Source organism: Castor canadensis, chromosome 1 (assembly GCF_047511655.1).
Source record: "Castor canadensis chromosome 1, mCasCan1.hap1v2, whole genome shotgun sequence".
Lineage (NCBI taxonomy): Eukaryota > Metazoa > Chordata > Mammalia > Rodentia > Castoridae > Castor > Castor canadensis.
Window position 1 is genome coordinate 196208470 of NC_133386.1, and position 12479 is coordinate 196220948.

Here is a 12479-nt window from a genome sequence, read left to right on the forward strand (position 1 = left end):
TTTCTCGAAAATAGATCATATTTTAGGTTACAAAGCAAGTCTTAATAAATATAAGAAAATTGAAATAACTCCTTGCATACTTACTGACTACAATAGAATAGAACTAGAACTCAACAGAAAAACCGACATCAGAAAATAATCACACATGTAGACACTGAACAACATGTTGCTCCATGACCAGTGAGTCATTGAAGAAATAAGGGAGGAAATCAAAAAGTTCCTAAAATACAATGAAAATGAAAACACAACTTACCATAACCTTATGCAACATAGCATAAACAATGCTAAGGAGAAACTTCATAGCTTTGAAGGCCCACATTAAAAATGCAAACTGATGGCTTAATGTTACATCTTAAATTCTTAGAAAAACAAGAGCAAGCTAACTCCAAAACCAGCAGCAGAAGAAAGGTAATAAAAATAAGGACTGGAGATTCCAAGATGGCAACTAGAGGGAGGAAGCAGAAAGTGTGCTTTCTAAAATAAAATCTTGGAAAGACTCTGGAGATACACCTTACAGGAAAAATCACCTAGAAGAGACAAAACTCCAATTCCTCCACACCACCAGCCTGCGCATAGCATCCCAACTCCATGGTAAACGGAGAAACCAGGAGGGCTCCCATGCCACCAGATGCCATTTCCTACCAGCTTGAGAGACACAGACCACCAAGTGAGCTAAGCAGTACATTATACTCCCACAGACAACCCTGGGTCAGATAGCACAGCCCCCTGTACAGACTGACCCCCACCCAGGGAAAAAAGAGAAACAACAACAACAAAAAAAGACATGGAGCAAAGAGGGTGGGGTACCCTGAGTGCCGAAGGGGGGGAGGGGCAATCCCTCACAGAACTGTAAATAAACAAGCCAGCCTGAGAAGGCAGGAGTGACAGTACCCGCCCAGAAACCTTGGAGGGAGAAAGCTTGTAAAAGTGGCAGTGGGAGGAAAACTCCACTGGGGAGGGGGAAGGGACACTTCCCACGTGAACTGTAAATAAACAAGCCGGCCAGAGATGGTGGATGAGTCGCCACCTCCCACATTGTGCTTGGAAAGGGGAAAGCTTGTAACAGTGGCGGTAGCACCCAGGAGAACTCTAAATAAACAAAGCCTGTGAGGAGGTGAGTGTTAAGCTCACTCCTGAGATCTGCAATCAATAAAGCCTACAGCAACAGCTGGCTGACAGTAGTGGGCAGGTGAACCACAGCCTCAGATAAGACATTCACAGAACTGTCTCCAGACTCTCTTTTTTTTTCTTATTCTTTCTTTTCCTTTGATGAGACAACAACTGAACTGCACCTGCATGATGAAAGACTTACTGAAACTGTATTACATTTGAACTTGGGACACTTTGTTGTGTTTTGGGTTTTTTAGTTTTTTGATTTTTTTCCCCTTTGATGAGACGACAGAACTACTTCTGAGACACCATCTCCAGGATTGGAGGCTGAGGAACTAACACCAAAATTATTAAGACTGAAACTTTATTGCATTTGAACTTGGGGATTTTTTTTAATCCTCTCCCTGTCTCTCTAATGCCTGTTTAGCTTACTGTTGATTAGTACACTATCTCTCCCTGTTTATTTCTTTGACACTGTTTTTGTTGTTGGTGTTTGTTTGTTTTGTTTTTTTACTTCCTTGTTTATTTGTTTTCCCTTTTTCTTTACCTTCTTTGCTTTCCCTCTCCCCTCATCCTTCCATTCTAAATATCACCATTGTTATTATACAAGCTAGAAAATACTTAATTGCACACAGTACAGGAACAGTAACAATGATGGGAAGACAGAAAAAAACAGGGAAACCAGTTTCCACCCAGCAAAAGATTGGTACAGGAACCAGAGGGAAATGAAGAAAACAGATACTCAGATCCAGACTCCAACAAAAAGAAGATAAACTATGACAAAGAACCCAATGAAGCCCACAAGAACAATCTGAAAGAAGAAATCCTGCAAGTAATCATGAGAATTTTATAGAGATGATACTGTATATGGTCAACCAAAATGTACAGGAGATACTCAAGAAATTCCAAGATAACAAAAATAGAGAATTTGAGAAAGCACAAGAAGAAATAAAAGTACCATAGAAGCACTCTATAAACAGGAAAGTGAAACAAAGAACACAATTAATAAAGAGATAAATGAACTCAGGAAGAAAATAGACAACATTAAAGAGGATATGGAAAAACCTCAGAAAAAAGAATGAAACAGAAATGCAAAACAAAATGGAAAGCCAATCCAGCAGAACAGAACAAGCAGAAGACAGAATCTCAGAACTCAAACATTAAATGGTAATTAATGGAAAAACCAAAGAACTATTAGTTAAACAACTCAAGACCTATGAAAAGAAAATGTAAGAACGCACTGACTCCAGCAAAAGAACAAACCTGAGAATCATGGGCATCGAAGAAGGAGAAGAGGTGCAAGCAAAGGGAATGCATAATATATTCAATAAAATAATTACAAAAAATTTCCCAAATCTAGAGAAATCTATGCCCATACAATGCAAGAGGCCTCCAGAACACCAAACAGACCTGACCAAAATAGAATTACCCCATGGCATATTATCATTAAAAAAACAAGTACAGAGACTTGAGAAAGAATATTGAAGACTGTATGAGAGAAAAGATAAATAAAATACAAAGGTAAACCCAAAATATCACAGCAGACTTCCCAACAGAAACATTAAAAGCAAGAAGAGCTTGGGGTGAGATATTCCGGGCATTGAATGAAAATAACTTCAACCCCAGGATACTCTACCCAGCAAACTATCATTCAAAATAGATGGAGCAATAAAAGTCTTCCATGATAAGCAGAAACTACAACAATATGTGACCACAAAGCCACCACTACAAAACATTCTTCAAGGGATTCTGCACAGAAAGTGAAGCCCAACATAGTCATGAAAGGACAGGCAGCACCAAACTACTAGAAAAGAAAAAGCAAGAAAGTAGAGAGTAACTTTAACTTATGTACACAGAATCAAACCTCTAAACAACTAAGAAAACTAAATGACAGGAATCACCACATACCTATCAGTACTAACATTTAATGGATTTAATTCCCCCATCAAAAGGCACCATTTGATGAAATGGATTAAAAAGGAAGATCTAACAATTTGTTCCTTACAGGAGAACCATCTCACTGACAGAAATAAGCATAAGCTTAGGATGAAAGGCTGGAAGAAGATTTACCAAGCCAATGGACCCCGAAAACAGTCAAAAGTAACAATAATTATCTCTGACAAAGAAGACTTCAAACCTACATTGATCAAATGAGATAAAGAAGGACATTCCATACTAATAAAAGTGAAAATAGATTAAAAGGAAATAACAATTATCAACCTATATGCACCCAATGTCAATGCACCCAAATTCATCAAACATACCCTGAAAGACCTAAAAGCATATATTAACTCCAACACAGTGGATGTGGGAGACTTTAACACCCCATTATCATCAACAGATAGGCCATCCAAACAAAAAATCAATAAAGAAATCCTAGATCCAAAATAGACAATAGAACAAATGGACCTACTTGATGTCTACAGAACATTTCATCCAACTTCTACACAATATACATTCTTCTCAGCAGCCCATGGAACCTTCTCCAAAATAGATCATATCCTAGGGCACAAAGCAAGCCTCAGCAAATATAAGAAAATAGAAATTATACCATGCATACTATCTGATCACAATGCAATAAAACTAGAACCCAACAACAAAACTTAAGACAAAAAACATGCAAACAGCTGGAAACTGAATAACTCAATGCTTAATGAACAATGGGTCATTGATGAAATAAAAGAGGAAATTAAAAAGTTCCTGGAAGTCAATGAAAATGAAAACACAACCTACCGGAAACTTGGGACACAGCAAAGGCAGTCTTGAGAGGAAAGTTTATAGCCATGAGTGCATATATTAAAAAGACTGAAAGATCCCAAATAAATATCCTAATGATACATCTCAAACTCCTAGAAAAACAAGAACAAGCAAATCCCAAAACAAATAGAAGGAGAGAAATAATAAAAATAAGAGCTGAAATCAACAAAATAGAAACCAAAAAAGCCATACAAAGAATTAATGAAACAAAAAGTTGGTTCTTTGAAAAAATAAACAAGATCGATAGACCCCTGGCAAACCTGACTAAAATGAGGAGAGAAAAAACTCAAATTAGTTCAATCAGGAATGCAAAAGGGGAGATAACAACAAAGAACATGGAAGTCCAGGAAATCATCAGAGACTACTTTGAGAAGCTATATTCAAATAAATTTGAAAATCTTAAAGAAATGGACAGATTTCTAGATACATATGATCATCCAAAACTGAACCAAGAGGAAATTAATCACCTGAATAGATCTATAACACGAAATGAAATTGAAGCAGCAATCAAGACTACCAAAAAATAAAAGTCCAGGACCTCATGGATTCTCTGCTGAATTCTATCAGACCTTTAAAGAAGAACTGACACCAACCCTCCTTAAACTGTTCCACGAAATAGAAAGGGAACGAAAACTGCCAAACACATTTTATGAAGCCAGTGTTACACTTATCCCAAAACCAGGCAAAGACACCTCCAAAAAGGAGAATGATAGGCCAACCTCCTTAATGAACATCAATGCAAAAATCCTCAATAAAATAATGGCAAACCGAATTCAACAACCCATCAAAAAGATCATTCACGACGACCAAGTAAGCTTCATCCCAGGATGCATGGGTGGTTCAACATACAAAAATCAATACACGTAATAAACCACATTAACAGAAGCAAAGACAAAAACCACTTGATCATCTCAATAGATGCAGAAAAAGCCTTTGATAAGATCCAACATCATTTCATGATAAAAGCTCTAAGAAAACTAGGAATAGAAGGAAAGTTCCTCAACATTATAAAAGCTATATATGACAAACCTACAGCCAGCATTATACTTAATGGAGAAAAACTGAAACCATTCCCTCTAAAATCAGGAACTAGACAAGGATGCCCACTATCTCCACTCCTATTCAACATAGTACTGGAATTCCTAGCCAGAGCAATTAGGCAAGAAGAAGGAATAAAAGGAATACAAATAGGTAAAGAAACTGTCAACATATCCCTATTTGCAGATGACATGATCCTATACCTTAAAGACACAAAAAACTCTACTCAAAATCTCCTAGACACCATCAATAGCCATAGCAAGGTGGCAGGATATAAAATCAACATAGAAAAATCATTAGCATTTCTATACACTAATAATGAACAAACTGAAAAAGAATATATGAAAACAATTCCATTTACAATAGCCTCAAAAAAATCAAATACCTAGCTGTAAACCTAACAAAAGATGTGAAAGACCTCTACAAGGAAAACTATAAACTTCTGAAGAAAGAGATTGAGGAAGACTATAGAAAGTGGAGAGATCTGCCATGCTCATGGATTGGTAGAATCAACATAGTAAAAATGTCGATACTCCCAAAAGTAATCTACATGTTTAATGCAATTCCCACCAAAATTCCAATGACATTCATTAAAGAGATTGAAAAATCTACCATTAAAATTTATGTGGAAACACAAGAGGCCACGAATAGCCAAGGCAATACTCAGTCAAAAGAACAATGCTGGAGGTATCACAATACCCGACTTCAAACTATATTACAAAGCAATAACAATAAAAATAGCATGGTACTGGCACAAAAACAGACATGAAGGCCAATTGACTAGAATAGAAGACCCAGATATGAATCCACGCAACTTTGCCCACCTGTTTTTTGACAAAGATGCCCAAAAAAATTTTGGAAAAAAGACATCCTCTTTAACAAATATTGCTGGGAAAACTGGATATCTGCATGCAGAAAACTTAAACTGGATCCATGTCTTTAACTCTATACAAGTATCAACTCAAAGTGTATTAAGGACCTTAATATAAGACCTGAAACTTTGAAACTAGTGCAGGAAGAGAAAAAGAAGGAAAAAAAGAAAGTGAATAATAATGAAATATAGCAAACGGTGTAGGAAGAAGACACAAGGAAACACACTGAAAGCTGTTGAACAACACAGGATATGGGAAAAGGAAGAAGAAGTGCAATGAAGAGACATTGCACTGACTTAAGAACAATACACATTTAAGTACAATACCAAGTCGAAAATCCCACTGAACAACAAACACACACCTAACAATGAAGGACAAAACTGAAAAAAGTTCATGCTAAGGGGAGGGCACTAACAGGGGAGGGAAGGCAAAAGAAGGAAGTAAAGATGGTGAAGGTTCTTGTACTTTCTCTATATAAGAATGAAAATAGAACATTTCTGTTGACATCTCCATAAGGAGACTTTCTCCACAAGAAAGAGGGAGGTAAAGAACAGAAAGCTATAGGTCTGTCTATGTTTCTCTTCATATCTCTCTCCTTTAAATTTCAAATACCTACAGTCTATCAGGATTCTCTGGAAGACTCATACTGTAACTTTCAAAATTTATGCTTTATGGACCACTTTGTCCACTTGAAAAGATTTATTGAGGGGCCTAGCATGGTGGTTTATGCCTGTAATCCTAGCTACTCCCAGAAGCAAATACCAGGAGAACAGCAGTTTGAGGTCAACATGGACAAAATAAAGTTAGAAAGACCAAGAAGCAGGTTATGGTGATTCATGTCTGTAATCCCAGCTATGTGGGAGGATGGTTAATATGATCTCAGCCCAAAGCAAGCTCCAGGCAAGAACATGAAACTCTATTCAAAAATTTACTAAAGCAAGAAAAGGTTAGGACATGGCTCAAGTTGTAGAGCACCTGTGTAGCAAGCAAGAGGCCCTGAGTTTAAACCCTTTCCCTGCCCCCCAAAAAAGAGAGAGAAACACACTCTTTTGAGCTTTGTTTAGAAGTAACATCAGCAGACTGTGATGACTATGTTTGACCAAATCCTTGATTTGTTCCTCACTTCAAGAGTGAATTTATGCCATTTTTCTTTTGTGAGCTTGTCTCATATTTGTAGAGCCAAGGTTATAAAAATGCGTTTAACAGAAGTCAACTCACACCACAGGTACCAGGATGCCCTGCCTCCATTACAGTCATGACTTCACAGTTCTCTGCTTGGATAAAATCTGGGCCTGTGGCCAACACTGCTGCCTTCATTGGTCCTGCAGCCCAGCCTTTCCCTTGGTCCTCAGGGGAGCAGAAGTTTCCTTCAGAAGATGTGCTTCCAGCCAGGGACTCTCTTAAATGTGTTCTTGGGGTCCAATGAGGAAAGAGAAGTAGCAATTAGCAGAAGACAACATTTTCCACTAATTATTCTCAAGAGTTGCAGATGAAGGAAGAGAGTGGGAAATTTTCTCAGCAGGTCCCATTTTTGCATCTCTGTGTGGGTCCCTCATGATTCAGTTAATAGTTATCAGTCACATACTTCTTTTAATGTGTAGACACTTCTGTGCACTCTCATTGTATTAATATTCATGGTACCTGTGTCAGAAGGCACTAAATGTCATGCTCATTTCACATATGTGGAAACTGAGACACAGAGAGGTTCAACAACTTACCCAAGAATACCTCATTAGACAGTGGCAAAGCAGGGCTGAAAATCAAGCAGTCTTGCCCTCACACCTAATGCTTGACCTAGTATACTCTCCTGTTTCTAGTGCCTAATTGAATCAAGTTCCAAGTTTTCTTTTCACATTAGTACTAGAAGGGACCAATTTGGCCTCCATACTTAGGGTTGAGTTAATAACCACAAAGCACATAGAATGTAGTGAGTGTAGCTACCACTTAGTAGTCAGTAAAGGCTACTATAATCATTTTTCTACATTTTTGCTACAGAATACTCTTACAGTACTTTGCTAGGGAATACTTTTACAAACTGTTTTTTCTCATTAATGTACCATAGGCAGATTCTAAAACTTTTGTTGCAGTACTAGGGTTTGAATACAGTGCCTCATGGCTTCTAGGCAGGCTCTTGACCACTTAAGCCATTTCTAAGTCATTTCACATCATTTTGATGGCTGTCTAATATGTCATTTTATTGTCATATCATAGTTTAATTAACAATTGTCACTCTTATCTGAAATTTAGTTTTGCAGACAATTTTAGATATTATATATATGAACTCAAAAGTCTCTGATCTCACTTATATATGCCCAAGGTGAAATCTACTAGAAGAATTTATTTCTGTTACTATGAAGGTCTGTGCTCAATATTTTACTATCCAAATTTAGCAGAAAAGCTCCAATCCCGCATGACTATGTAAGTACAACATTTTCCTACATTACCCTCTAGAGAAATCTGAAATGGTAATGGACTGGGCCAGTTTTCCAGGAGGGATCAAGTGACCTCTGAAGGCCTGATGTGTGAGAGAGACAGGTGTCCCAGGAAATGCTTGCGTGTTCTCCAGACCACACCAGGTTGCTGTTGCCATGACAGTCAGAAATTGGGTTCTAAATTGCTACCTGTCTTTTAACAATTTCTCACCCTTTCCTCTACTTTTTCGCTTCATTAATCCCAACAGGAATTGCTCATATTAAGTCTATACTATAATTACCAAGGTTTTACCCAAAGGACAAAAATAAATGTCTATTTGAAAAGGAGCCAGCAACTAAAGGTGAGATATGAGAGATCTTATTCCATAAGCTGTGACCTTCCACACAGGTCTGATATAAGTCATCTACCCTTGTCCTCCAGGGTCAGGTAGGTAACACAGGCAAGTTTAAGATTCTGTCCAATATGTGACTGTCTAGAAAATGACCAGTGCTAAAGACTTAGATTCCAAATGCCCAAAGCACACAAAAAGAAGACATTTTCACCTCCACCTTAAATTATCAATTGAGTCCTTCATTTCTACAGAGTCATGATCAGAACTAGGGAAAGCTAAGTGAAGCACCTGTTGTGCAGGTTTTAATGAGGCACTTACTCTCAAGATCTGGCAACTACAGGTCTCCTGGTCCCAACTGTTATGAATGGGTTTTCTCCATGATGATTGGTGTATTAGTTAGGATTTTCCAGAGAGATGAAACCAGTTGGACACATATAAAGATATGTGTAAATGAGACAGGAAACACTAGAATTGGTTCTTGTGTCTATGGAGGCTGAGAAGTCCCACAATACACTGTTTGCAAGCTGCAGAAGCAAGGAAGTCAGGAGCATCGGAGTCTGATCCAAAGGCCTTGGCGCCAAGGAAACCAAATGGTGTAACTTTACTTTTGAGACAAAAGGTCTAAGAATCTAGAGGGCTGCTGGTGCAAGTCCTGGTGTCCACAGACTAGAGTACCCAGAGTTCTAAAGTCCAAAGGGAGGAGAAACAGGGCAAGTGCCAAGATGAGAAAGAGACAGCGAAGGAGGGAAGGAGGGAAAGAAAGAGAGAAGGACTGAGGAAGTTAGAGAGGCCCAAAAGAAGGTAAGGAGGGAGGGAGGGAGAATATAAACAATCAAGAATCTTAGTGTTTTTAAAAAATTGTGCTATCATAAGCTGAAATAATGAATACTTTCAAAAATATTGGTTATACATGTGTTTCTGGAAGTAAGTTGTGATACATAGTCATAAAAATTGTGACTCAGGGTAGTGCCATGGCTCAAGGGGTCTAGGAAGCACAAAACCCCAAGTTCAAATCCCACTACCTAAGAAGACAAAAACATTACTCTAATACACATTTTGTCATGGCTTAGCCAGTGAAAAAGCAAACTCCTGAAAGCAGAGAGTTGATAAGAAAGCATGAACATAAGGGGTACGGACTGGGCCACATTCTCCCAGGAAGGATCCAATAAACCCGTCGCCTCAGGCCTGGGTGTGTTAATGGGCACCTGTGTAGTGTAGGGGGAAAAGACAGTGGTAAGTTTGAACAAGAGACAACACCGTGTCATTGAAACAGGGACTCCCAAAGGGTAATAATATCAGGGACAAAATAGAAAACCATATATCACAAGTAGACAGTGACATGCACAAGTCTTGCCCTTACTGTAGGAGACAGAGAAAATGTTTTCTTTAAAAGTCTCCCCTAATAACTCTTAACCTTCAACATCTACTTACTTAGATATGTAACCTAAATCTTGTCACTATTGTAGCCCTAAAAAACCCCAAAAGTCAAAGTATCTTTTTAAGGTGATTGTGGGTAAATATTGTACACCAAGTTACCTGACAGAATTAAAATAAATTGTTTCTGGAAGAACACATTTTTAAACCCAATAATTTCTAAAGATAAATTTCATAAGAGCATGAACTTCATATTAAAATTCACTCAACACTCAAATAATATTTGTTTAGGGCACCTTAAACAAGTATTAGTAATAATATTAAACTATAGCATTAGATTTGTAAAATTATGCATTTAAATCATAGGATAATAATTATATTACCAAGTATTGATATAATTGTTGGATACTAATTTAAATTAATGTATAATAGTTTAAATAGATTGCTTAATATGTTTAAATAAAGGATGATATTGTAAGTAGAATGAATAAGCAAGATGCTAACAAAATTTACTATTTGGGAAAAACAGAATGGAATCTCTTGATGAGGAAACAAAACATTATGATTGATATTTATAACTCAATAAATGAGTTAAGTAGCCAATTAATACAACTTATGATAGAATGAATTTCTTGGACTAGAGAAGTAAAAAAATTAAACAGAACAAAAAAAGAAGTACAAATAATGGGTATTTCAGTGATGTGGCAAATAAAGAAGATCCAATAAACTTTTAACTGGGGTTTCAGAGATATTACAGGAAAAAAAGAGACAATTTTCAGGTTACTAATACTGTGTTTAATAAACAGAACACAACGCCTAAGTTTACCTTATTGAATGAGTGAAAATTTGAGTAATTATGTATGTTTGTGATTAGAAGAAGATCAGTATGTATTGCAGCTGCCCAATAAATCATTTTGTCTTTATGCCTGTTGGTAATGACTATGTTGATGAAAAGACTATGAATATAGTTTTCTGCTCTTCAACCACAAAGTTCTGTGTCCATTTATCTCACTGTGGATGGAACCACCTCTAAGTCTGCGATGGTAAACACACTGGCTAGCTGCTACCTTCCATATCAAAAACAAACACATCACCACATTTTTTTCTAAACAGTTCCTAAAATAGTGTATCAGGAACCAATAACTAAACTCACTTTGGAGAAATAAAACCACTTTGATCTCACTTCTCTAAATACAGCCTTATGCTTCTTCAGGGATTCTCTATTTTTACTGACTTTAGGAAACAAGAAAATGGTTGGGGAAAGGAAGACACTTTGGATGGCTAATGTTAACAAATATCTGTAGTTCATAGACATAATTTATTCCAGCATTTTACAGCATTTCTGTAGGTAAATGTATTAGACTTCTGCTTGTATAGTTAGACACACACTCAGCCTGTGTTTGACAGTTATTTTTTGCCTTTCAAGGATTTCCATAATTTTTTTTCTATTTTGAGTTCATCTGAATAAAATTTCTTGGCTTGTATGTTTCTAGAAAGCATGACAGCTATAACATCTGGGAGAGAGCATAACTCACTCCATGCTAAAATGTTCTTTTAGTTAGTTACAATTTAGATGGAAGAATTACAACTTTGCAACACAATACGAAAAAGAGAAAAGAATTTCTCAAAATCCTATGTCAGTTTCCTAATCCTAATATAATTGCCTAATCACCCTAAACCTGACATGAGTTCAAGGAATCCTCCCATGTAGATAAGTCTTTTTCTGGGAGCCATGGGTGGTTATGGGTGATTTGGAATAGAAAACAACTCTATGCAAAGGTTATGCTTTTCTGGCAGCAAGTTCAAGGACCCAAAAGACTTTTAAGAACAACACTGACCCACAGACAATCAATATTCACTACTCTAGGTAAATTAGTTCAATTTGAAGACAAAAACATGCACATCCAGAAAAGAGAACATAATGGCTCTTTCTACCTTGTCTTATCTAACGCCTCAGAAGCCATCATAGAGTCATTAAGCTGGTTCCAGTCACATTCATTGCTAAGCTGCTTCACGGTGTATGACTTGAAACCATCACCTATGTTATTCTTATATCTTTCCAGGCTTTATGAAAGCAGAAATGCAGTCAGAGGATTGTCAATATGCCATGATTGCAGATTAATTTAATGTTGGTTCTCAAAAGATTTTAAAGGCCACATATTCCAGCATCCCCACATCATATGTGAGACCCAGCATGATTTGGGATTCTTCCAGAATTGTGGGAATAGTAGAGCTATGTCAGAATAGAATCATCCTGTTTCCCCACGTAGAGATGACAGTATTTGCTAATTTGTCCTATCTCCAGAGTCTCACATATTTGCAAAACTTGACATAGGAAAATGATGTCTTTAACAGGTTTGCTCCCAAAGACAGAATGATAATATTTATCCAAAACAATTTTTTCAATTAGAGTTGGTGATGGGAAGGCACAAACCCCCTCAACATTAATGATCCAAGTTTGTATATATAGCCAGGTGCATGCCTGAAAAAAGAAAAGAATGATGAGAGTTCTTTTTGTTCTCTTGGGATTGTAACCACTTCCTCTTCTCACCTTTTTCCTAGAA

At 37.1% G+C, this 12479-nt stretch overlaps 1 pseudogene; it reads right to left on the reverse strand.

Moving 5' to 3' along the window:
- Positions 1-8367, reverse strand: part of LOC141419675 (olfactory receptor 4D9-like) — a 46606-nt pseudogene extending 38239 nt beyond the window's left edge.
- Positions 8368-12479: the final 4112 nt, after the last annotated feature.